The sequence below is a fragment of the Marmota flaviventris genome, chromosome 5 (genome assembly GCF_047511675.1).
Source record: "Marmota flaviventris isolate mMarFla1 chromosome 5, mMarFla1.hap1, whole genome shotgun sequence".
Taxonomy (NCBI): Eukaryota; Metazoa; Chordata; class Mammalia; order Rodentia; family Sciuridae; genus Marmota; species Marmota flaviventris.
Window position 1 is genome coordinate 30,491,089 of NC_092502.1, and position 10,897 is coordinate 30,501,985.

The window sequence follows — 10,897 nt, forward strand, 5'->3', positions numbered from 1 at the left end:
ATTCAAGTGGGTTATGTGCTCCCATTTTTACCCCATATACAGATTGCAGAATCACATCAGTTACACATGCATTGATTTACATATTGCCATACTAGTGTCTGTTGTGTTCTGCTGCCTTTCCTATCCTCTACTATCCCCCCTCCCCTCCCCTCCCCTCCCCTCTTCTCTCTCTGCCTCCTCTACTGACATTCATTTGTCCCCCTTGTATTATTTTCCCCTTTCCCCTCACTTCCTCTTGTATGTACTTTTGTATAACTCTGAGGGTCTCCTTCCATTTCCATGACATATATAGAATATACCACCCAACATCAAGCAGTTACACTTTTTTCTCAGCAGCACATGGATCCTTCTCAAAAATAGATCATATATTATGTCACAGGGCAACTCTTAGACAATATAAAGGAGTAGAGATAATACCATGCATCCTATCTGATCATAATGGAATGGAACTGAAAATCAACGATAAAAGAAGGAAGGAAAAAGCATACATCACTTGGAGAATGAACAATAGGTTACTGAATGATCAATGGGTTATAGAAGACATCAAGGAGGAAATTAAAAAATTCTTAGAGATTAATGAAAACACAGACACAACATATCGGAATCTATGGGACACATTGAAAGCAGTTCTAAGAGGTAAATTCATTGCTTGGAGTTCATTCCTTAAAAAAAGAAAAAACCAACAAATAGATGATCTCATACTTCATCTCAAAATCCTAGAAAAAGAAGAGCAAAACAACAGCAAAAGAAGTAGAAGGCAAGAAATAATTAAAATCAGAGCTGAAATTAATGAAATTGAAACAAAAGAAACAATTGAAAAAATTGACAAAACTAAAAGTTGGTTCTTTGAAAAAATAAACAAAATCGACAGACCCTTAGCCATGCTAGCAAAGAGAAGAAGAGAGAGAACTCAAATTACTAGCATACGGGATGAAAAAGGCAATATCACAACAGACACTTCAGATATACAGAAGATAATCAAAAATTATTTTGAATCCTTATACTCCAATAAATTAGAAGATAGTGAAGACATCGATAAATTTCTTAAGTCATATGATCTGCCCAGATTGAGTCAGGAGGATATAGACAACCTAAACAGACCAATATCAATTGAGGAAATTGAAGAAACCATCAAAAGACTACCAACTAAGAAAAGCCCAGGACCGGATGGGTATACAGCAGAGTTTTACAAAACCTTTAAAGAGGAACTAATACCAATACTTTTCAAGCTACTTCAGGAAATAGAAAAAGAGGGAGAACTTCCAAATTCATTCTACGAGGCCAACATCACCCTGATACCTAAACCAGACAAAGACACTTCAAAGAAAGAAAACTACTGACCAATATCTCTAATGAACCTAGATGCAAAAATCCTCAATAAAATTCTGGCGAATCGGATACAAAAACATATCAAAAAAATTGTGCACCATGATCAAGTAGGATTCATCCCTGGGATGCAAGGCTGGTTCAATATACGGAAATCAATAAATGTTATTCACCACATCAATAGACTTAAAAATAAGAACCATATGATCATCTCGATAGATGCGGAAAAAGCATTTGACAAAGTACAGCATCCCTTTATGTTCAAAACTCTAGAAAAACTAGGGATAACAGGAACATACCTCAATATTGTAAAAGCAATCTATGCTAAGCCTCAGGCTAGCATCATTCTGAATGGAGAAAAACTGAAGGCATTCCCTCTAAAATCTGGAACAAGACAGGGATGCCCTCTCTCACCACTTCTGTTCAACATAGTTCTCGAAACACTGGCCAGAGCAATTAGACGAAAGAAATTAAAGGCATCAAAATAGGAAAAGAAGAACTTAAATTATCACTATTTGCTGATGACATGATTCTATACCTAGCAGACCCAAAAGGGTCTACAAAGAAACTATTAGAGCTAATAAATGAATTCAGCAAAGTGGCAGGATATAAAATCAACACGCATAAATCAAAGGCATTCCTGTATATCAGCGACAAATCCTCTGAAATGGAAATGAGGACAACCACTCCATTCACAATATCTTCAAAAAAAATAAAATACTTGGGAATCAACCTAACAAAAGAGGTGAAAGACTTATACAATGAAAACTACAGAACCCTAAAGAGAGAAATAGAAGAAGATCTTAGAAGATGGAAAAATATACCCTGTTCATGGATAGGCAGAACTAACATCATCAAAATGGCGATATTACCAAAAGTTCTCTATAGGTTTAATGCAATGCCAATCAAAATCCCAACGGCATTTCTTGTAGAAATAGAGAAAGCAATCATGAAATTCATATGGAAAAATAAACGACCCAGAATAGCAAAAACAATGCTAAGCAGGAAGTGTGAATCAGGCGGTATAGCGATACCAGACTTCAAACTATACTACAGAGCAATAGTAACAAAAACAGCATGGTACTGGTACCAAAACAGGCGGGTGGACCAATGGTACAGAATAGAGGACACAGAAACCAATCCACAAAACTACAACTATCTTATATTTGATAAAGGGGCTAAAAGCATGCAATGGAGGAAGGATAGCATCTTCAACAAATGGTGCTGGGAAAACTGGAAATCCATATGCAACAAAATGAAACTGAATCCCTTTCTCTCGCCATGCACAAAAGTGAATTCAAAATGGATCAAGGAGCTTGATATCAAATCAGAGACACGCCGTCTGATAGAAGAAAAAGTTGGCTACGATCTACAGTCGGTGGGGTCGGGCTCCAAATTCCTCAATAGGACACCCATAGCACAAAAGTTAATAACTAGAATCAACAAATGGGACTTACTCAAACTAAAAAGTTTTTTCTCAGCAAAAGAAACAATAAGAGAGGTAAATAGAGAGCCTACATCCTGGGAACAAATCTTTACTCCTCACACTTCAGATAGAGCCCTAATATCCAGAGTATACAAAGAACTCAAAAAATTAGACAATAAGAGAACAAACAACCCAATCAACAAATGGGCCAAGGACCTGAACAGACACTTCTCAGAGGAGGACATACAATCAATCAACAAGTACATGGAAAAATGCTCACCATCTCTAGCAGTCAGAGAAATGCAAATCAAAACCACCCTAAGATACCATCTCACTCCAGTTAGATTGGCAGCCATTATGAAGTCAAACAACAACAAGTGCTGGCGAGGATGTGGGGAAAAGGGTACACTTGTACATTGCTGGTGGGACTTCAAATTGGTGCAGCCAATTTGGAAAGCAGTATGGAGATTTCTTGGAAAGCTGGGAATGGAGCCACCATTTGACCCAGCTATTCCCCTTCTCAGTCTATTCCCTAAAGACCTAAAAAGAGCATGCTACAGGGACACTGCTACATCGATGTTCATAGCAGCACAATTCACAATAGCAAGACTGTGGAACCAACCTAGATGCCCTTCAATAGATGAATGGATAAAAAAAAATGTGGCATTTATACACAATGGAGTATTACTCTGCATTAAAAAATGACAAAATCATAGAATTTACAGGGAAATGGATGGCATTAGAGCAGACTATGGAAATTAGAATTCTTATACATGCTAATGGAAACAAAATGGTGCAGTCTCTGTCACATACATTATGGTTGTTCCTCAATAATTTTAATATAATATAAAATTATCAAATGACCCAACAATTCTGCTCCTAGGTCTATACCCATGTGAAAACACATGCCCACACAAAACCTGTACACAAATGTCCACAGCAGCACTATTCACAAAAGATGTAAACTACCCACATGTCCATCACTTGATGAATGGATAAACAAAGTGTGGAATAGCTATATACAATTGAATATTATTCAACAATCAAAAGGAATAAAATGCTAACACATGTTATGACTCAGAACCTTGTAAAGATTTTGTCAAGTGAGAGAAACCAGACACAAAAGGCCACATGTTATCTGATTCAATTTATGTACCATCTTCTGAATAGCAAATCTGTAGATGAGGGTTTGTGGAAACAGAGGAACAGGGAGAGATTTCATAAGGGTGTATGAGGATAATGAAAATGTTCTAGAGCTAGACAGTGGTAATGGTTTTTCCACATTGTAAATGTGTTAAATGACACTGAATTGTAAACTTAAAGTTACTAAAATGGTGAATTTATGTCACCTGTACTTTACTAAAATAATGATAATAAAAGGGCACAGTAATTAGTAGGTATTCAACATATAGAAGTAATAATAATAAAGGTGATAACTATTTTGTTTCTTATTTGAAAATTCTCTTTCAGTTAAAAAAAAAAGAAAATGTCTTGGCATCATGCAGGCAGAACTTTCAAAAGGAACAATATCTAGACATGCACTTATCTATAATAGTAGCCTTTTTTCATTTTTGGTTTTTATATTTGCAATTTTAAACAAAAAAAATCAGTTTTTTACCTGCACTAGTAACAGTTCAAATTTCAATATCCGGTGGCTACCATTTTGAGTAAAGCAGATAGAAAAGGCACTTCCCTCAAAGTTGTACTAAAAATTCCTGGTCTATACCCAGAGATTTTCTCTAACAGTAAATCCCTCCAAAAGCAAATGTCTCAAGTCAGGCAGAATTTCCCGGTGATAGGAAACAGGCAGCAGCAGTCTTCCGTTCCCTTCTCACCACATCAATTGGCTTCTGGGTTAGTCAAATTTTCCTTGTGTGACCAAAATACTGACAAACCAACTTAGAGGAGGAAAAGTATGTTTGGGGCTCACAGTTTCATAGGTTCAGTCCACGGGCAGCCAACTCCATCACTTCAAGCCCAAGATGAGATGGAACAACATGGCAGAAGGGCAGCAGTGAAAAAAAAAAAAGTTGCTCACCTCATGGTAGACAGGAAGCAGAATGAGAAAGGCAAAAGCCAAGCAGGGAAGATGAAACCTTCCAGGGTATACCCCCAGTGACCACCTCCTCTAGCCAGGCCCTACCTGCCTACAGTCCCCACCCAGTTAGTCCATTCCAATGAGGAATGACTGGTTAGGTTACAGCTCTCACAATCTAATCATTTCACCTCTAACTATTCCTGCCTTAATACAAGACCTTTTGGGAGACACATTTTATTCAAAACATAAGAGCTTCACAGTCCCTAATGATTTACCTAATGTACTAAGCACAGCATGACCCCTTTCCTTTCCCAAACCAAATACAATGAAAAAGAATCAAATGAGATGAACAGCATCTCTCTGTTCTGATGGTAAAGCTTCGGGGACCCAGATACTAATGGAGGGAAGCCAAGAATCAGGGAGGGGGTTCAGCTTCCCAGGTGACTTAAGATCACTGTTTTAGTTCATTTGATGTGGCTTTAACAGAATACCACAGACTACATGGTTCACAAAGAAATGTATTTCTGACAGTTCTAGAGACTAGGAAGTATGGGGACCACATGCAGAGATGGCCTTCTTGCCATGTCAGAGCATGGCTGAAGGAATCACATGGCAATAAAACACACAAGAAAGAGGAAGGGAAGGCTGAATACACATTTATAATAAAGTTACTCTCTAAATAATGAACTCACTACCATGATAACAGCATTAACTCAGAGAGCGAGGGCTGCTCTCTGTGTGATCTAGTCCCCCCTCTCAACATGGTTGCACTAAGAATTAAGTTCTCAACACATGAACTTTGGAGGACATGTTCAAACCACAGCATCTGCCATCCTTTTCTCTCCACACTGTCATATATTCTTTGTTCTCAGGGGATCATTTACCGTCTTGGAGCAACTTTTAGTTTCAGAGACCACAGGCTGTAAATCCTGCCTTCAGCATCTTCTAGCTTTGATCTAACATTACTGAGTATCCATTTCTCCCTTGTTAAGTGACAGTGAATGATGAAATTTCTACTACCTAACTCCTCTTGAAAGTTACCTAAATAAAATTGACAAATGGCAGCTGCTGTGTCTCTTACAACACTGTGTACATTTTCAGAGAAAAAAAAATGAAATTGAATTGACTTCTCTCACAGAATCCATTTTCACAAGCCTTTCTCTCAAATTTTTATTACTTAAAAACATATTTTTGCTGGGTGCAGTGGCACATACCAGTGATCTGTGATGTTGGGGAGCTTGGGAGGCTGAGGCAGGAGGATCCCAAGTTCAAAGCCAGCCTCAACAACCTAGTGAGACCCTGTCTCAAAATAAAAATTTTAAAAAGGGATGGGGATGTGGATCAGTGGTAAAGTGCCTCTGGGATCAATTTCTGGTACCAAAAGATAAAAAAAAGGATAAAACACATATTTTTCACTGTTTATACATAATCAAATATGACAAAATGATGGGACTTGTTCTTCCAGGGAGTTGAGAGTTCTGTGAGAAATAGTTGGCTACTAGGCCACTAGAGGGCCCCCATTCACTAGGGCCTATCTGTAAAATGAATTCAGAAGGAATCACTGAGCTCCAGAGGCAGAGGCAAAGCCAGGCAAGGTGTAATCCCAGCAACTGGAGAGGCTGAGGCAGGAGGATTGCAAATTTGAGGCCAGCCTCAGAAACTTAGCAAGGCCCTAAATAACTGCATGAGACCCTGTCTCAAAATAATAAAAGGAATGAGATGTAGCTCAGTGGTAAAGTGAGACTAGGAAATATGGGGACCACATGTAGAGATGGGTTCAATCCCCAGCACCAAAAAAAAAAAAAAAAAAAAAAGAATTATGGAGGAGACCAAGTTTGTGCATGAAATCCCAAGCAGCACAAGGTGGGTAAGGACCTTCTGAAGACAGATCAGTCATATGAAGGCATGAGCTGGGGTGTATTTGGCCATGATTTGAGTACTCACATAGGCCTGCTACCAAGCAAGGGCTTGCTGCCCAATGCACAAAGAAGTCAACACTGTTAACACTGGTTCTTGAAAGAAGAGCGTCATTGAAGGATAACAGTAAGAACATCCAAATCCTTATTCCTGATCAACCAATATCCCCAGGTAAGGGGAACTAGGGAGCTGATTGGTCATTACCAGGAGTCTTGGTGGACCCAGCAGGTGGGTCCAGGTAGAACTGATGGATAATTCTGGTCCATCCTACAACTGTTGATGGCACCTCTTACCTCTAAGTCCACAGGCCCTGTTCTTTTTTCTCAGGTTCAACTAATCAGGAACTTTGCCAGGCCCTCAAGGTCATTTTAGTTCAGGTCCTAGGGTTCTGTGCCTGTATCCTATAAATTTTGAGGATTTTTTTAGAAACAAGGAAGTTACTATTTTGTGACTCCGTTTCAGGCCTAGTATGTCCCCCAAAAAAGATACAAGGCATTCCCAGAGAGGGCGTCCTCAACTCAGGATGAGTGGGGTCCTTGACAAACATCACAGAAAGGAATTTAAGGACATGTCAGCTAGAGGAAAAGACAAATATTTATTTAGGAAGGAAGAGACACATTCAAGGGAGGACGTGGGCTGGGGTGTTTATATTTATAAAGGGACAGTAATTAGGAGGTGGGCTAGAGGTGAAGTCAGGGTGAAGCTAGATAATCTCGTGCCAGCTTTTCCTGCACTTGCACGTTGTCTTCACATCCTAGTACTCTTTGTGGACAAGGACAAATAGTTATTTGCTTACAGGTTGATTGTTTTGCCTTCTAGTGATTCATGGGCGCTTCTCTTTTGAGATTCAGTGTATTTTTTTTCTCTGTATTTCCAGATCCCCACCTCAAGTGACCCTTTTTCTCTTGAGTCTATGTCTGACAGAGATCAGGGCTCTAGGTACCCAAATGTTCCCAAGCCTAAACTAAGCTATATTCTGAAGTACAGCCCAGTGCTCTAGGCACACCAGGGACTTGAGACAGAGTCCCATTGGAGTTCCTATCCATTCACCAGGGGTATGCAGAATGGAACCTCATGCACAAACCATCAAACATTTCCAGTTCTCCATCTGCCACAAGACACTAGGGACAACTCTGTACAGCACACCAGGAGTCTGAATGGAACACCATGGTGCATATCCCCATGATGACCACAAAGTGAACAACATCTCTAACCCCACCTGCCTCCAAAATCCAGCTAAGATTGTTAGATTGTTCCCAGGTGACAAAGCCAAGTCAGGAAGACCCACTGGGAGTGAGTGACAATCTGGGGCTCTGTCTGTCAGAGGAACAGAGTTGGCAAATGCATTTCTGGTGGAACAGCATTTCTTGAGCAAGAAACTATGGCAGAATGTCCAGAAGGCCCACTGCCAAAGAGGTCTGTTTCCTTCATTAGGTCCCACCTCCCAACACTCCTGTATTAGGGATTAAGTTTCCAACACAGGCTTTTGGGGAAACACATTTAAACAATAGAAGGCAGGAAGGGTGCTCACCTTCCTGGGTAACGGGGTCTGCAGTCCTTTTCTCCCTGCTCCCTTCTTCATTCATAGTGCTTGGAGGCTCATTGACTATCATGGGACACCTTTTAGATTCAGGGATGGCAGCTGACCTTTGAATCCTGCCTTCACCTTTTTTAACTAGTGGTCTTTTTTTTTTTTTTTTTTAACATTGCTGGGCCTCCCTTTTCGGTTGACAACATTTCAGTGGAAGCTTCTATTTTCAGTCTCTTTGATCATAATAACACAAATACATGGCAGAGTCTCTGTCTCTCTTACGTAACTGTACATTTCCAAGAAGATATTTTTCAGTAGCAATGAATTTCTCTGTGCAGATCCTATTTTCATAAGATTCCCTCTTGCACAATTTGTATTGTCAGTTACATAGACACACCTATCACCTTATTTTTCACTTTTCTAACAAGGTCTAAGAAAAGTCAAAATAATGAGGATTTCAGTCCTTTGCCCAATATTGTTTTCCCACAGAGATGATGAGCTCTGTGAGAATCTAATTTCCTGACTCTCCCATTAGGGACCCCATTTACCAGCACCCACTAAGGAAAAAAAATCTTTAAGGGGGTTGATATCCTCAGAGTTCATATTTGAAATTCAAGCCCATGGATAGGGCTCTGCCAGGCTCTGGGGCAGGGGGTCACTTGGAGATAAAGATTCTCAGAACCCTGATCCTGATTCCATTGAAAAGACAAGGCTTTATCACAGTTCTTTGCACAGATGACCCCTTCCCTAAAACCTACATAATAAAGGTAACATTCAGAATTGAACTGAGATAGGAATTTGAAATTACAGAAAGAAAAGATATACTGAGTCTCAAAAGAAAAGTGCTCATGAACCATCAGAATGCAGAAAATTTTACCCATGAACTGTTGGAATGCAGAATAGGCAATTCAACCAGCAACCTTGGCTGTGTCCTTGCTGGCAAAAAGTCACATGATGTAAGCACTAGGAAAACTGGCCCCAAAGTTCATCACTTTGCCCTGAATCCACTTCTAGCAGAGCCCCATGGGCTACTATCCCTTCTACAAATATTAACATCCAGACCAAGAGTACTTCTCACTCTTCCCACATCCTCCCTTAATGTGTCTCTGCCTTTCTAAATAAATCTGTCTCTGCCTCTAACTGATGTGTCCTTAAATTCCTTTCTGTGATGTTTGTCAAGGACCCCACTTGTCTGGAGTTGAGGTCCCACTCTCTTGGAACACCTCCAACCTCCTTCAGTAACAGAACACTGGAAGTAGGAGAGTCCAGTTCCCAGTTCTGATGCTACTACTGCCTCCAGAAGCTCTCCAGATGGCTCCCTGACTGGTTCCAACACCTACATCAGGCCAAACTAGGAGGAAATGTAGACTTCCCCCCATTATGTGCCAGATGTGTCTTGGAGAAAACCCATATATACCAATGACCAGAAAAAAAAAAAAAAAAAAAAAAACATGGGAAGGAATTTGAAGTTTGTGCCAAGTAATTTACCATGTTTTATTGGTATGTTCCAGGGTCCAGATGTGTTTTAAGAAAACTGAAGTAAGCTAAACCTGAAGTGAACTGAAGGATGCCTAGTAGACCTGCCTCTCAGATCTACAGTATGCCCTATCCATCCAGGTACATGATGAGAGACTTGAGGGATGACACACCAAAGTCAGATGTCAAGCATTAAGTGCAAAAGAGATTTCTAACTGATGGAACACAGCAAGTCAGCATGCTGGGGAAAGCCACATCCATCAGTGACATGCTGCCCCAACCATCCTTACTTCAAAAGGAATTGGCCCCACGTTTGCTCCTTCTGGGTGAAAGAAGAGTGTAAAGGAGGAGAGAAAAGGAGCATTCCATATAGACATGAGCAGCTACAGATCCAGATAGCCACCTCTGGGCTAGTCATACTATTAAAGACCAATATGGAATCAATGACTCTGGAGCATATAAACTTCTCAAGTGGGCTGCAACCAGACTTTACCTGGACCCTTCAGTGGACAAGATCATCACCATACTGGATATTGGTGCTGGGTAATACCATCATTGGGACAGATCTAAGAAGTCATTTGGAGAGATCTGGATGATCCCTATTGTACACAGATAGCAGTCACTTTCATCCAGTTTGGCCAGGGCCCAGCTGCAGGGAAAAAAAAATTCTTTAATAAGTTGTTTGTCAATGGCCAACAAAATGGGAAAGAGGAAAAAAAATAGAAGGATGGAATCATAGTCTTGGGGATCAAGCTAGAGCCTGTTCTAGGACTGACAAGGTGTATTCCTTCTCCTCCTGCAGCAGCGGCAGCAGTGGCCTCTGGAAGCTACTACCTCTTCCCATGTAGTCCCCCGCTGTAGTGACCATTACCTCACTGCCACTCCCAGTGTGTGGGTCACCATGTTCCACCCAGTGAGAGCACCCTCTCCTTCCATGAGGGCTCCAGGACCAATCCACTGTCTTTCTCAGGACAAACTGAGGATGGAAGCTCAAAAGACACAGCAGCACAGTATCACCACCCTGGGGTTCTGTGGAAGAAAGGGTCCCTGAGAACCCAATAGCTTGAGGCAAGCATGGTGGTACATGTCTGGAATCCCGTGTCTTAGCAGGAGGATTGCCAGTTCAAGGCCAGCCTCAGCAATTTGGCAAGGCCCTAAGTAACTAAATGAACCTTTGTCTCAA

General features: G+C 40.6%; 1 pseudogene; it reads left to right on the forward strand.

Moving 5' to 3' along the window:
• Positions 1-6,609: 6,609 nt before the first annotated feature.
• LOC114084614 (pre-mRNA-splicing factor RBM22 pseudogene) lies at positions 6,610-10,310 on the forward strand (annotated as a pseudogene).
• Positions 10,311-10,897: the final 587 nt, after the last annotated feature.